This window comes from Heptranchias perlo, chromosome 6, assembly GCF_035084215.1.
Source record: "Heptranchias perlo isolate sHepPer1 chromosome 6, sHepPer1.hap1, whole genome shotgun sequence".
Taxonomy (NCBI): Eukaryota; Metazoa; Chordata; class Chondrichthyes; order Hexanchiformes; family Hexanchidae; genus Heptranchias; species Heptranchias perlo.
Window position 1 is genome coordinate 42,589,168 of NC_090330.1, and position 13,909 is coordinate 42,603,076.

The window sequence follows — 13,909 nt, forward strand, 5'->3', positions numbered from 1 at the left end:
GGTCAGAGGCTGGGTATTCTGCGGCGAGTGACTCACCTCCTGACTCCCCAAAGCCTTTCCACCACCTACAAGGCACAAGTCAGGAGTGTGATGGAATACTCTCCACTTGCCTGGATGAGTGCAGCTCCAACAACACTCAAGAAGCTCGACACCATCCAGGACAAAGCAGCCCAATTGATTGGAACCCTATCCACTACCCTAAACATTCACTCCCTCCACCACTGGCGCACCGTGGCTGCAGTGTGTACCATCCACAGGATGCACTGCAGCAACTCGCCAAGGCTTCTTCGACAGCACCTCCCAAACTCACGACCTCTACCACCTAGAAGGACAAGAGCAGCAGGCACATGGGAACAACATCACCTGCACGTTCCCCTCCAAGTCACACACCATCCCGACTTGGAAATACATCGTCGTTCCTTCATCGTCGCTGGGTCAAAATCTTGGAACTCCCTACCTAACAGCACTGTGGGAGAACCTTCACCACACGGACTGCAGCAGTTCAAGCTTATCACCACCTTCTCAAGGGCAATTAGGGATGGGCAATAAATGCTGGCCTTGCCAGCGATGCCCACATCCCATGAACAAATAAAAAAATTGCTTCCTGGGCCGTCCTATCCACCTGCCCTTGCTGCTGCGCACTTGTGCTTGGTGAATTTCCCATCGCAGACCTCTCTACTCTAGTCTCTAAACTATGCAGGGCGCCAGTCTCTGAGCTGATGTTTGCTTGGGTAAAGTTGAATGACACTGGATCTTCTGGAGGGATGTCCTTCTCTACTCCCAATCCTGCTGTGTCCTCTCGAGGTTCAGGATCTGAAAGGTAAAAGAAGGTGAAGTGTAGCAGTTACTGGCAAAAGTCAACCCCAGTCCATCACCGGCATCTCCACATATTGGCAAAAGTAAGCAGAGGCAGATGAGTGACTGCTGAAAGCAACAGCCTTTTGTCATGCATAGTGTGTGAGGGTGAGATTTCAGTGAGGTGGGAAAGAGAGTGAGATGGCTAAAAACTCTGCAGGGCTTTTCCTCCAGACTCTCCAGAAGCCACGCTCCTGACAGCCCCCACCAACAATGTCCATTCTGCACTCTTTTGAGGGAGAGGATGTGTATATATGTCGCACCTCCTTCTGCAGCAGCCTGCTCCTTGTTATTGAAAACCAGCTTCTCCTGCTAGAATGAAGGGAGTGTGTCGTGTTAGTCTGGTGAGATGTTTTGAGAATATGCAAGTCAGGGTAAAATAGTGCTGCTAGTATGTGAAAGATGGTGGAGATGTGAGGAGGTGAGGGCAGCAAAAAAGAGGACAGTAGCAGGTGCAGAGTGTTGCAGTAGGAGAAGAAGGAGGTGAACTGAAGAGTACTGTAGTGATTGGAGGAGAGTGGTGGAAAGTAGGGGAGGGAAGGTTTGTGAGTGCTGAGGCTACAGGTAATACAGGGTTAAGCAGGCAGCTGCTTGGACCAATGCTTCTGGCACTGACCTGCTCTGCCATTTCTGCCCACTGTTGCCATGAAGCTAGCCAGGATACCTTCTTGTTGTTGGGTGGAAAGATGAGGTCCATCCTCTTGTCGACCTCCTCCACCAGCATCTCCAAAGGTGCATCTGAAAAGTGGGGAGTCCTTTCAGTGTCTCTGCTGTCTGCCATTTCAGTGGTGTTCAGATTGAAGCTGATTGCAGCTAGAGTGCACCTCCCCTTTAAGAGGTGCTGTCTGCCTTTAACTGACACCAGTGAGATCCGATTTACTGCCCCCTTGTTACGCGAGCTGCCAATGATGAGCCCCAGTGGCGCTGGCAGCTCACTTATATCATGCTAAGCAGGCACGGGGACCAATTTAGTGCGGCCTCTGAGCCCACGTGAACAGGCAGGCCATCAGAGCTTGCCGAAAATTTTCCCCTCGTTTTCGTCTGATTACAGATTTAGGTGTAGCCTTGGCACTGTCTCATAAGAAAACTGGTGAAATATCAGGGGTCCTGTTTTTTTCCCCAAAAATGCTGTTAATTGAGCCTGGATGAACAGAACAAAATTGGGGTCATGCAGAAAGAAATGATTTCAATTTCTAAGTCCGTGATTTAAGCGGAGATTTGTTATATATACTCAAAAAGTCACTGGAGCATGATCGGACAGCAGCATAGATCCTATCTTAGAGCCAGAAATATTATTCAGTTGAGCCTGAGGCATAAAAACAAATTAATCAATGTAGGAATGGTGAGGATTAGAGAAGAATATAAAATCAGCAAACCTAGGATATATTTTTCTCCAGACGTGTATCAGGCCAAGGTTCTTTTATTGCTGAACTATCACCTTGGCTTTTCTGAAGAAGTGTATCCTTTTCACGATTCAAACTACCAAAATACCTCCACTCAGTAAAGCATTAGGCCCCAAATATAGAACTAGGAGTAAAAGATTTTGAAGGCAAATCTCAGAGGGTCAATTTTAAGGATGTTGAAACTGAAAAAGGGTGGTATTTTCACTCTTTGCTAAAGTGAATGGAACATCAGAATTTTGGATTGTCAGGAACAAAGAAACATAGAAAATAGGAGCAAGAGTAGGCCATTCGGCCCTTCGGGCCTGCTCCGCCATTCAAAATGATCATGGCTGATCGTCTAACTCAGTACTCTGTTCCCGCTTTTTCCCCATATCCCCTGATCCCTTTAGCATTAAGAAATAGATCTATCTCCTTCTTGAATATATTTAATGACTTGGCCTTCACTGCCTTCTGTGGTAGACAATTTCACCACCCTCTGAGTGAAGAAATTTCTCCTCATCTCGGTTCTAAATGGCATACCCCGTATCCTGAGACTGTGACCCCTGGTTCTGGACTCCCCAGCCATCAGGAACATCCTTCCTGCATCGAGTCTGTCTAGTCCTGTTAGAATTTTATATGTTTCGATGAGATCACCTCTCATTCTTCTAAACTCTAGTGAATATAGGCCTAGTCGACCCAATCTCTCCTCATACGTCAGTCCTGCCATCCCAGGAATCAGTCTGGTAAACCATCGTTGCACTCCCTCCATGGCAAGGACATCCTTCCTCAGATAAGGAGACCAAAACTGCACACAATACTCCAGATGTGGTCTCACCAAGGTCCTGTATAACTGCAGTAAGACATCCCTGCTCCTGTACTCAAATCCTCTTGCAATGAAGGCCAACATACCATTCGCCTTCCTAACTGCTTGCTGCACCTGCTCGCTTTCAGCGACTGGTGTACAAGGACACCCAGGTCTCGTTGCACCTCACCTTTTCCCAATCTATCACCATTCTGTTTTTACAACCAAAGTGGATAACCTCACCTTTATCCACGTTATACTGCATCTGCCATGTTCTTGCCCACTCACCCAACTTGTCTAAATCACATTCAAGCCTCTTTGCATCCTCCTCACAGCTCACATTCCACCCCAGCTTTGTGTCATCTGCAAATTTGGAAATGTTACATTTAGTTCCCTCATCCAAATCATTGATATATATTGTGAATAGCTGGGGCCCAAGCACTGATCCCTGTGGTACCCCACTAGTCACTGCCTGCCACCCGGAAAAAGACCCGTTTATTCCTACTCTCTATTTCCTGTCTGTCAACCAATTCTCAATCCATGCCAGTATATTCCCCCCAATCCCATGTGCTTTAATTTTGCACACTAACCTGTTGTGTGGGACCTTATCAAAAGCCTTCTGAAAATCCAATACACCACATCCACTGGTTCTCCCCTATCTGTTCTACTAGTTACATCCTCAAAAAACTCCAGTAGATTTGTTAAGCATGATTTCCCTTTCATAAACCCATGCTGACTTTGTCCAATCCCGTTAATGCCCTCCAAGTGTTCTGTTATCACATCTTTTATAATAGACTCTAGCATTTTGCCCACTACTGATGTTAGGCTAACTCGTCTGTAATTCCCTGTTTTTTCTCTCCCTCCTTTTTTAAATAGTGGGGTTACATTTGTCACCCTCCAATCTGTAGGAACTATTCCAGAGTCTATAGAATTTTGGAAGATGATCACCAATGCGTCCATTATTTCCAGGGCCACTTCCTTTAGTACTCTGGGATGTAATTATCAGGCCCTGGGGATTTGTCAGCCTTTAGCCCCATTAATTTCCCTAGCACTATTTTTTTTACTAATACTGGTTTCCTTCAGTTCCTCCCTCTCACTAGACCCTTGGTTCCCTAGCATTTCTGGCAGGTTATTTGTGTTCTCATTTGTGAAGACAGAACCAAAGTATGTGTTTAATTATTCTGCCATTTCTTTGTTCCCCATTATAATTTCCCCCATTTCTGACTGTAAGGGACTTACATTTGTCTTCACTAATCTTTTTCTTTTGACATATTTATATACATTTTACAGTCAGTTTTTATGTTCCCTGCTAGTTTACTCTCATACTCTATTTTTCTCCTCTTAATCAATTTCTTTGTCCTCCTTTGCTGAATTCTGAACTGCTCCCAATCCTCAGGCTTGCCGCTTTTTCTGGCAATTTTATATGTCTCCTCTTTGGATCTAATACTATCCCTAATTTCTTTTGTAAGCCACGGTTGAGCCACCTTTCCTGTTTTATTTTTGCGCTAGACAGGAATGAATAATTGTTGTAATTCCTGCACACGTTCTTTAAATATTAGCCATTGCCTATCCACCGTCATCCCTTTTAGTAAAGTTCCCCAATCTATCATAGCCAACTCGCACCTCATACTTTCGTAATTTCCTTTATTTAGATTCAGGACCCTAGTTTCGGATTCAACTACTTCACTCTCCATCTTAATGAGAAATTCTATCACGTTATGGTCGCTCTTCCCTAAGAGACTCCGCACAACAAGATTGTTTATTAATACTTTCTCATTGCACAATACCCAGTCTAGGATCGCCTGTTCTCTAGTTGGTTCCTCAACGTATTGGTCTAGAAAACCATCACGTACACACTCCAGGAATTCCTCCCCCACAGTATTATTGCTAATTTGTAGATTAAAGCCACCCATGATTATAGTTGTACCCTTCATGCATGCATCTCCAATTTCCTGTTTAATGCCCTTCCCTACATCTCCACTACTGTTTGGGGGCCTAGAGACAACCCCCACCAATGTTTTCTGCCCCTTGGTGTTTCTTAGTTCAACCCATACAGATTCCACATTGTGATTTTCCGAGCCAATATCTTTCCTCACTATTGCATTGATTTCCTCCTTTACTAACAACGCTACCCCACCTCCTTTCCCTTTTTGCCTGTCCTTCCTAAATATTGAATACCCCTGGATGTTCAGTTCCCATCCTTGGTCACCCTCCAGCCATGTCTCCGTAATTGTAACTATATCATAACCATTAATATCTATCTGAGCTGTTAATTCATCTAGCTTATTGCGAATGTTCCGCGCATTAAGACACAATGCCTTTAGATTTGTCTTTTTAGAATTGCTAGTCATCTTAGTTTTATTTTGCACTATGGCCCTATTTGTTTTTTGCCCTTGTTTTCTCTGCCTTCCACAATTGCTTCTTCCCTTTCTGTCTTTTTTTTCTATCCTTGTTTCCCCACCCCCGCCATTCTAGTTTAAACCTTCCCCAACAGCACTAGCAAACATCCCCGCGAGGACATCGGTCCTGGTCCTGCTCGGGTGTAACCCGTCCCCCTTGTACAGGTCCCACCTTCCCCAGAACCAATCCCAATGTCCCAGGAATCTAAATCCCTCCCTCCTACACCATCCCTGCAGCCACGCATTCATCTGGTCTATTCTCCTGTTCCTATACTCACTAGCACGTGGCACTGGTAGTAATCCTGCGATCACTACCTTTGAGGTCCTGCTTTTTAATTTATCTCCTAACTCTTAAAATTCACCTTGCAGGACCTCATCCCTTTTTTTACCTATGTTGTTGGTACCAATATGGACCACAACTACTGGCTGTTCACCCTCCCCTCCAGAATGCCCTGCAGCTGCTCCGTGACATCATTAACCCTAGCACCAGGGAGGCAACATACCATCCTTGAGTCACATTTGCAGCCGCAGAAAAACCTATCTGTTCCCCTTACAATTGATCCCCTATCAATATAGCCCTGCCACTCTTATTCCTCCCCTCCTGTGCAGCAGAGCCACCCGTGGTGCCACGAACTTGGCTTTCCCCTGATAAGCCATCTGCCCCAACAGTATCCAAGGCGGTATATCTGTTTGAGAGGGAGATGGCCCCAGGGGACTCCTGCTCTACCTGCCTAGTCCTTTTACTCTGCCTGGCGGTCACCCATTTGCTTTCTGCCTGCGTAATCTTTACCTGTGGTGTGACCACCTCACTGAACGTGCTATCCACTATAATCTCAGCATCGCGGATGCTCCACAGTGAATCCACCCGCAGCTCCAGCGCCGAAATGCGGTTATCCAGTAGCTGCAGCTGGACACACTTCCTGCACACATGGTCGCCAGGGACACTGGTAGTGTCCATAACTTCCCACTTAGTGCAGGAGGAGCATATCATGGGTGCGAGCTCTGCTGCCATGACTTGCCTTAGATTTACACTGCATTCACCTCTCAGACTCTCTTCCCGCTCTCGGGACTCTCCTTTTACACTGCGCTCACCTCTCGGACTCTCCTTTTACACTGCGCTCACCTCTCAGACTCTCCTCCCGCTCTCAGACTCTCCTTCCGCTCTCGGACTCTCCTTTTACTCTGCGCTTACCTCTCAGAGCCTCTTCTCGCTCTCGGACTCTCCTCTCGCTCTTACACTGCGCTCAGCTCTCGGACTCTCCTCTCGGTCTCGGACTCTCCTTTTACAAGAAGGAAGGTTTGTCTCTTAAAATACCAACTTATCACTTTATGGTAATATATTATAGAATTTAGCCACCAGATTTCTTGCAAAAAAGCTACATTAGCTTTCATCTTTTAATAAAAGTGTGAATTTTTGCTTTTCTCATACAATGTGCTATTGCTTTTATATTGTGGAAAATAACCTTGCAATCATTTATGAATACAATCATAAAGATTAAAAATGTAGCATTGTTGTAGCAGGAAATGATGGACAAAGTCAATAATGCAAAATTATTTGACAATAATTTAATAATATCACATAGAGAAGGCCACAGAGATGTCTGCTGTGAGAATGGGAAATTGAAAGTGCCACACAGGCACATTGTTGTGAGAGAGCTTTATCCTTTATGTAATCCCCTTTCTTCCTCACCCTGCAAATTATGTTGGCACTGAACACACATGATGGAAAAATATTTAGTCCACAACCCACTGGCACTCTTCCACTAAATGTCAGATAAAATTCTGCGGCGGTGAGGGGGCAGAGAGAAGGAATTATTTCACATATTTCATTGTGGACAGAATTATAGAAAATTATATAGCGATATACATAGTAGAGTAGTCTGTGTGTGTGCATTGCCAAATAATACAGATAATGGCCCTGAAATTCCACAGGGATTCTACCAGTCTCTTGCTGTAACTCTGGAGGGGGATCGGCGGAACCCCCAAGGTAATGGGTGGGATCTCCGTTATGTCATGTCGCCACTATTTCTGGGAGTTTCTTGGTTACATTGTAAAGGGTGGAACTAAGGCAAATGACAGGCTGCCAGGAGAGAGGGTCTGTAAACTGGAGTTGCCACTCCTGATGCTCACTGTGCGTTTGGCATCATAGTGGCAGTCAGTACTTCAAGAAAGATGAGCTGTACCAGCCTCCACAAGGGGTCCAAGCCTGGCAAGTGGACTGACACACCGAAGAAGAAAAAAAAACTTTAAAAAAATGTTATCCTGGATTGCCTCTCTTGCTTGGACTATTGCCAGGGTGGGGCATAGGCCTGAGAAACTCCTTCTTCCCTTCACTGATGGACAGGTGGCCAGCTGAATTTTTACTGGCATAAGGCCGGCGGGTGCCAGAGATGAGACCCAAGTGCTGCTTGTGCCCACTTGCCCATGCAAATGAGGTGCCCTCTCACTAACTCCACATACTCCATAGGGAATCAGTGTTGGAGGGCACAGATGGACACAATCCTGGCAAAACCACCAGAATCACTGCCCATGGAATTTCAGGGTCAATGTCCCCTAAAACTTACTGCTGTATTGAATAATAATCTAAAGTTACATTTTTGCAAACTGAATGAATTGCTCTGAATTAGAAATTCTAGCCACAAAATTCACTTTGCTTTTTGCTATTCCAAAGGAACATACTCTGTTATTTTGCCCCTCTTTCATGCCACATTTTCACCTTTCAGAGAGCACTGCTATTGTCATATAAAGGAAAGAATATTAAGCTAGTGAAACAAAATATTTTACAAATAGGAACATAGGAACTAGAGTAGGCCATTCAACCCATCAAACCAGTTCTACCATTCTATTAGATCATGGCTGATCTGTACTTCAACTCCATTTACCCACCTTTCATTCACATCCCTTGATACCCTGACAAAAATCTATTGATCTCAGTCTTGAAAATTTCAATTGACCCAGCATCCACAGCTTAGTGGGAGAGAGTTCCAGATTTCCACTACCCTTTGTGTGAAAAAGTACCTTCTGAATTCATTCCTAAATGGCCTCGCTCTCATTTTAAGATTGTGCCCCCTTATTTTGGATTTCCTTACCAGAAGAAATAGTTTCTACCCTATCAAATCCCTATATCATTTTAAAAACGTCAATTAGGCCACTGGTCAACCTTTTAAACTCAAGGGCACCCAAGCCAGATTTATGCAACCTGGTCTCATAATTTAACTCTTTAAACCTTGATATTATTCTGGCAAATTTGCACTGTACCTCCTCCAAGGTCAATAAATCCTTCCTGCAGTGCGGTGCCTAAAAGTGAATGCTGCCGCCACCCTCTCCGATCTTGGCCGCCGCTCCCTCCCTTCTGGTCGCCCCCTCTTCCGATTGCGCCCCCTCCCAATCGCCCGCTCTCCTGGTCGCCCCCCCCCCCCTCTCCTGGTCACTCTCCTGGTCCCCTTTAATGACTCACCTTAGAGCTGCTACCTGCTACACTGCGGCCCAATCTTCGAGGCTCTTCTTCAGCGAGCTGCCTGGGTTTCGCCCATTAGGTGTTCGCAGCTCACCGGTTCGATAATAATGAGGACCAAGGGAAATATTAGATGTGCCTCGGGCCTATCCATTCAGGCACAGGGATCGTTCCCTGCACTCACTGCGTTTCGGGGTGAGAACACATTTTTCCCCCTTACTCTCAACCACTCCATCCTTTCAAACTATTACCCTATCTCAAACCCTTTTTCTAAAGTTTCAGAGTATGTCAGTACCTCACAACTACGCTGCCATGTCAAGCCCACAGCATCAAAACCACACCAAGCAAAGTCACCAACGACACCTGATGTAACTACAATCGTAGCTCACTGTTCCTCATCATTTTCCTCGGTCTCTCTGCTGCCTTTGACACTGTCAACTACTCCATTCTCCATAGCATTGCTTTTTGGTTCCATTTCTACCTGTTGCATTGTAGACAGTACGTTATCAAACACAATTTGACACTGAGCCACGCAAGGAGATATTAGGACAGGTGACCAAAAGCTTGGTCAAAGAGGTAGGTTTTAAGAAGCGTCTTAAAGGAGGAGAGGTAGCGAGGTGGAGATGTTTAGGGAGGGAATTCCAGAGCTTAGGGCCTAGGCTGCTAAAGGCATGGCCGCCAACGGTGGAGCAATTAAAATTGGGGATGCACAAGAGGCCAGAATTAGAGGAGCGCAGAGATCTCAGAGGGTTATCAGGCTGGAGAAGGTTACAGAGATAGGGAGGGCGAGGTCATGGAGGGATTTGAAAACAAGGATGAGAATTTTAAAATCGAGGTGTTCCTGGACCGGGAGCCATTGTAGGTCAGCGGGCATAGGGGTGATGGGAGAACTGGACTTGGTGCAAGTTAGGATACCGGCAGCAGAGTTTTGGATGAGCTCAAGTTTATGGAGGGTGGACGATAGGAGACTGGCCAGGAGAGCACTGGAATAGTCAAGTCTAGAGGTAACAAAGGAATGGATGAGGGTTTCAGCAGCAGATGAGCTGAGGCAGGAGCGGAAATGTGTCGGAAGCTCATCTCAGGGTCAAATAGGACACCAAGGTTGCGAACAGTCTGGTTCAGCCTCAGTCAATGGCCAGGGAGAAAGATGGAGTCGGTGGCTAGGGAACGGAGTGTGTGGCTGAGACCGAAGACAATGGCTTTTTGGTCTTCCCAATATTTAGTTGGAGGATATTTTTGCTCATCTAGTACTGGGTGTCGAACAAGCAGCGTGATAAATCAGAGACAGCGGAGGGGTCGAGGGAGGTGGTGGTGAGGTAGACCTGGGTGTCGTCAGCGTACATGTGGAACCTGATGTTGTGTTTTTGAATGATGTCACCGAGGGGCAGCATGTAGATAACAAATAGGAGGGGCCAAGGATAGATCCTTGGGGACTCCAGAGGTAACGGTACAGATGTGGGAAGAGAAGTCATTGCAGGTGATTCTCTGGCTACAACTGAATAGATAAGGATGGAACCAGACGAGCACAGTCCCACCCAGCTGGAGGACGGAGGAGAGGCATTGGGGGAGAATGGTGTAGTCAACCGTCTCAAAGGCAGCAGACAGGTTGAGAAGGATGAGGAGGGATAGTTTACCAGTCACATAGGATGTCATTTGTGACTTTGATAAGGGCCGTTTCAGTGCTGTGGCAGGAGCAGAAACCTGATTGGAGAGGTTCAAGCATGGAGATGTGGGCAAGATGGGCATGGATTTGGGAAGCGACAACACGTTGAAGGACTTTGGAGAGGAAAGGGAGTTTGGAGAGGAGTCAAGAGTAGGTTTTTTGAGGAGGGAGTGATGACAGGAGATTTGAAGGGGAGGGGGACAATACCTGACAAGATGGAACCATTGACAATATCAGCTAATATGGGAGCCAGGAAGCAAGTCGGGTGGCCAGGGTTCCATCTTTGGTCCACTCTTCTTCACAATTTACATGTTACCCATTGTCAATGTTATTCAGATGCATGGGGTAAGCTTTTGCATGTATGCAGATGTTACCCAGCTCTACCTTACCACTTCCTCCATTGTCCCACAGCTATTGCCACCATCCACAACTGATGATTCTCTGTGTTTATTTGCCTTTATTTCCCAATTATAAGTTCCAGTTTCCATAATTCACTATTGAAGTCAATACAATTGGCACATTCCCATCAAACTGCAACCGTTTAGACAGAAATTACATGGCTTTTGATTGGAGATCAGAAAATCTAAACTCAGTCACTAAAGCCCACTTGACATTGCATGCAATTCATGTGGCATCTAGTGGTGAAACCTGAGTATTACAGCAGTGTACTGGATTAATCATTAGCCCTACATACTATCATTTCTATAATATCAGAAGGAAATTTGGAACCAAAATCATTACAATAAAGTTTTGTTTTCTACAGGACAAGACTTAGCCTTTTGTTTATATGATTGTAACAAAATGCTATAATAATGAGCAGCCTGCTTTTGTACAGTATACAAAATCAACCCCATTTTTCAGTTTTTATCAGTTACATAATTTGCACGAGTGTTACGTACATTTTTTACAGTAGTATTTTGAAATCACATACTGTATAATGTAATCACAAAGGTAAGTACAGAAGAGGGAGGATATTTGTTCCATCAAGCTTATGCTTCCATAAAAAAACCCATCACATTATTTAACGGTCTCTTGAATCAATCATATGAACATAGGAAAGTACAGGAATGGAAAAGATTCTGCAGTCCATCTGGCCGATCCCAAAATGAATACCCCTCAATCACCCACCCCCTCAAATACCTATCCAATTCTCCCTTAAATGTTTCCACAATCTGCCTCCATTGCTTATCTGCCATACCTTCACCGCCCTCTGCAAAATGGAAATAAACATAAACTGTGTGCACTTCTAAACTTGAGTTTGTGTGCCCTGGTTCTAGAATTTGTGGCAATCTAAAATGTTCCATCAGGGTTCAAATTATCTATTCCTTTACGGATTTTCACTACTAAAGTGATATTTCTCCTGAGCCTTTTCTTCTCCAGAGTAAACAATCCCAGGGTTTTCAATCTCTCCTCTTTGTTCAGTGACATTAAGGTTGACTTCAGTGCACTGCCTCCAATGTCTGGATATCCTTGCTGTAGTATGGTGACCAGAATTGTACAAAGTTGTCCAGATGTGGCCATACTAGTGCCTTGTATAGACTCACGATCGTCTGCTGGGAATTGTGCTCTAGCCCCCCCGATTCTAACACCCTGGCTATACTTCCCAAGGTCTGATTACCCTTCCTTATCGCTGCCATATACTGTGCTATTGGCTTTAGTAAGCTATATAACTAACCCTCGGATTCCACTCCTGTGTTGTGTACTGCAGCCTAGAACTATTTCATTTTTATTCCTACTGTTTATTTCCCTTCCCTGCATCCCTCCAAATTAAAGGGCATTTTCCACTTGTCAGCCAATCTTCCCAGCCTATTTTCCTTGGTTTGCCTCTTCCCTATTGTTTCAATTCCTCATATCATCCCCATTTGATATAATCTGCAAACTTAGCTTTGTTTCTATCCTCAGCTGTAAATCATTTAAATACACTGTAAACAATAAAGGCCCAACATTGATCCCTGTAGTATCCCAAATACCAGACTTTTTCCCTTCATTTCCCTACCAAGAAGACCATGTGGGGTCTTGATCACTCTGTGTTAATTAAGTGCTTCTTGGCATCAGTTCTAAACTTGCTTTTTGCTAATTCATACCTGCCACTTGTCCTACAGTCGTGGCGTAACTTGAAATAATGCTCCAGATTTACCTTTATTATTCCCCCTATTATTTTACATACTTCCTTAAGGCTTTCTCCCTTTCACCTTTCAAGGCTGAAAAATCATAGAACTCACAACACAGAAGGCCATTCAACCTACCATTCCTATGCCAATGTTAGATCTTCAACTGAAGCTATTTACTCTTAATTCCATTCCCTTGTCCACTTTGAGTACCTTTGTTAGATCTTGCCTTAACTTGTTTTGTTCCAGTGAAATAAACCTACTTTTTTGAGCTGTTCTTCATAACAAAATCCTTCTGGCTGAGTCTTCACTGTACCCATTCCATGGCTCGAATATCCTTCCTACAGTGAAGTGCCAGGAGTTTCATGTAATACTTCAACTGTAGCTTAGCCAATGTCTTGTACAAATTCAACATCACTTCCTTATTTTTATATCAAAGAGTGCAATTTTTCCATGTTATCCTTATGACTCAGTTCTTTAATGGTAGGGATCAGCCTCATGGCCCTTCATCACACAGCCTTTGGGGCATGGATGTTTTCCTTATGCCTTGGTGACCAGAATTAAATGCAGGACTCAAGGTGTGGCTTAACTAGAGCACTATATAGATTCAGCATGACAGCCTCAGATTTGTAGTTGACCGATTTGGCATTATACCTCAGCATTCTGTTAAGCTATACAATATTAGACAAATGGGAGTTCTATTTCTTAAGTTTCCATAGCTATCAACATTCATAAAATGTAAAAGGTTATGTATAATTTACCAGTGCTTAGTAAGTCTGTAACGTTCATAGGCAGTTGACCAGTTTTATCAGTTTGACTGTTAATACATTAATTGGTACATATTCTGGTTCAAAGGGTTTGAATTTAATTTTTGTAAGGCATTTTCTTGCCCTGCCCCAGGTGCGTACCAAACCTGTATGGAAATTGGCTGCTACAAGATTTTGCAAGCGGCCAAGAATTACTTACATTAATTTCCCTTCTTGTGGGAATCTGCAGCTCCCTGAAAGTCCAGCCGACAGAAGAATGCTCACCTCAAGTGCGAATCTATTGTCCGACCATTCCATAGCACAGTGCATTGGTACTGCAAGAGGTAGTCCAACATACTGCATTGCTTTAAATCTCATCCTTCAGTGCATGGGGGATTTTGTTTTTCATGTATTTTAAAAACAAAATTTTGATTTTAAAAACTGAAATGCACTCTTACTATATAATAGCAATCCTTTGGTGTATAATTTTGGCAATAATG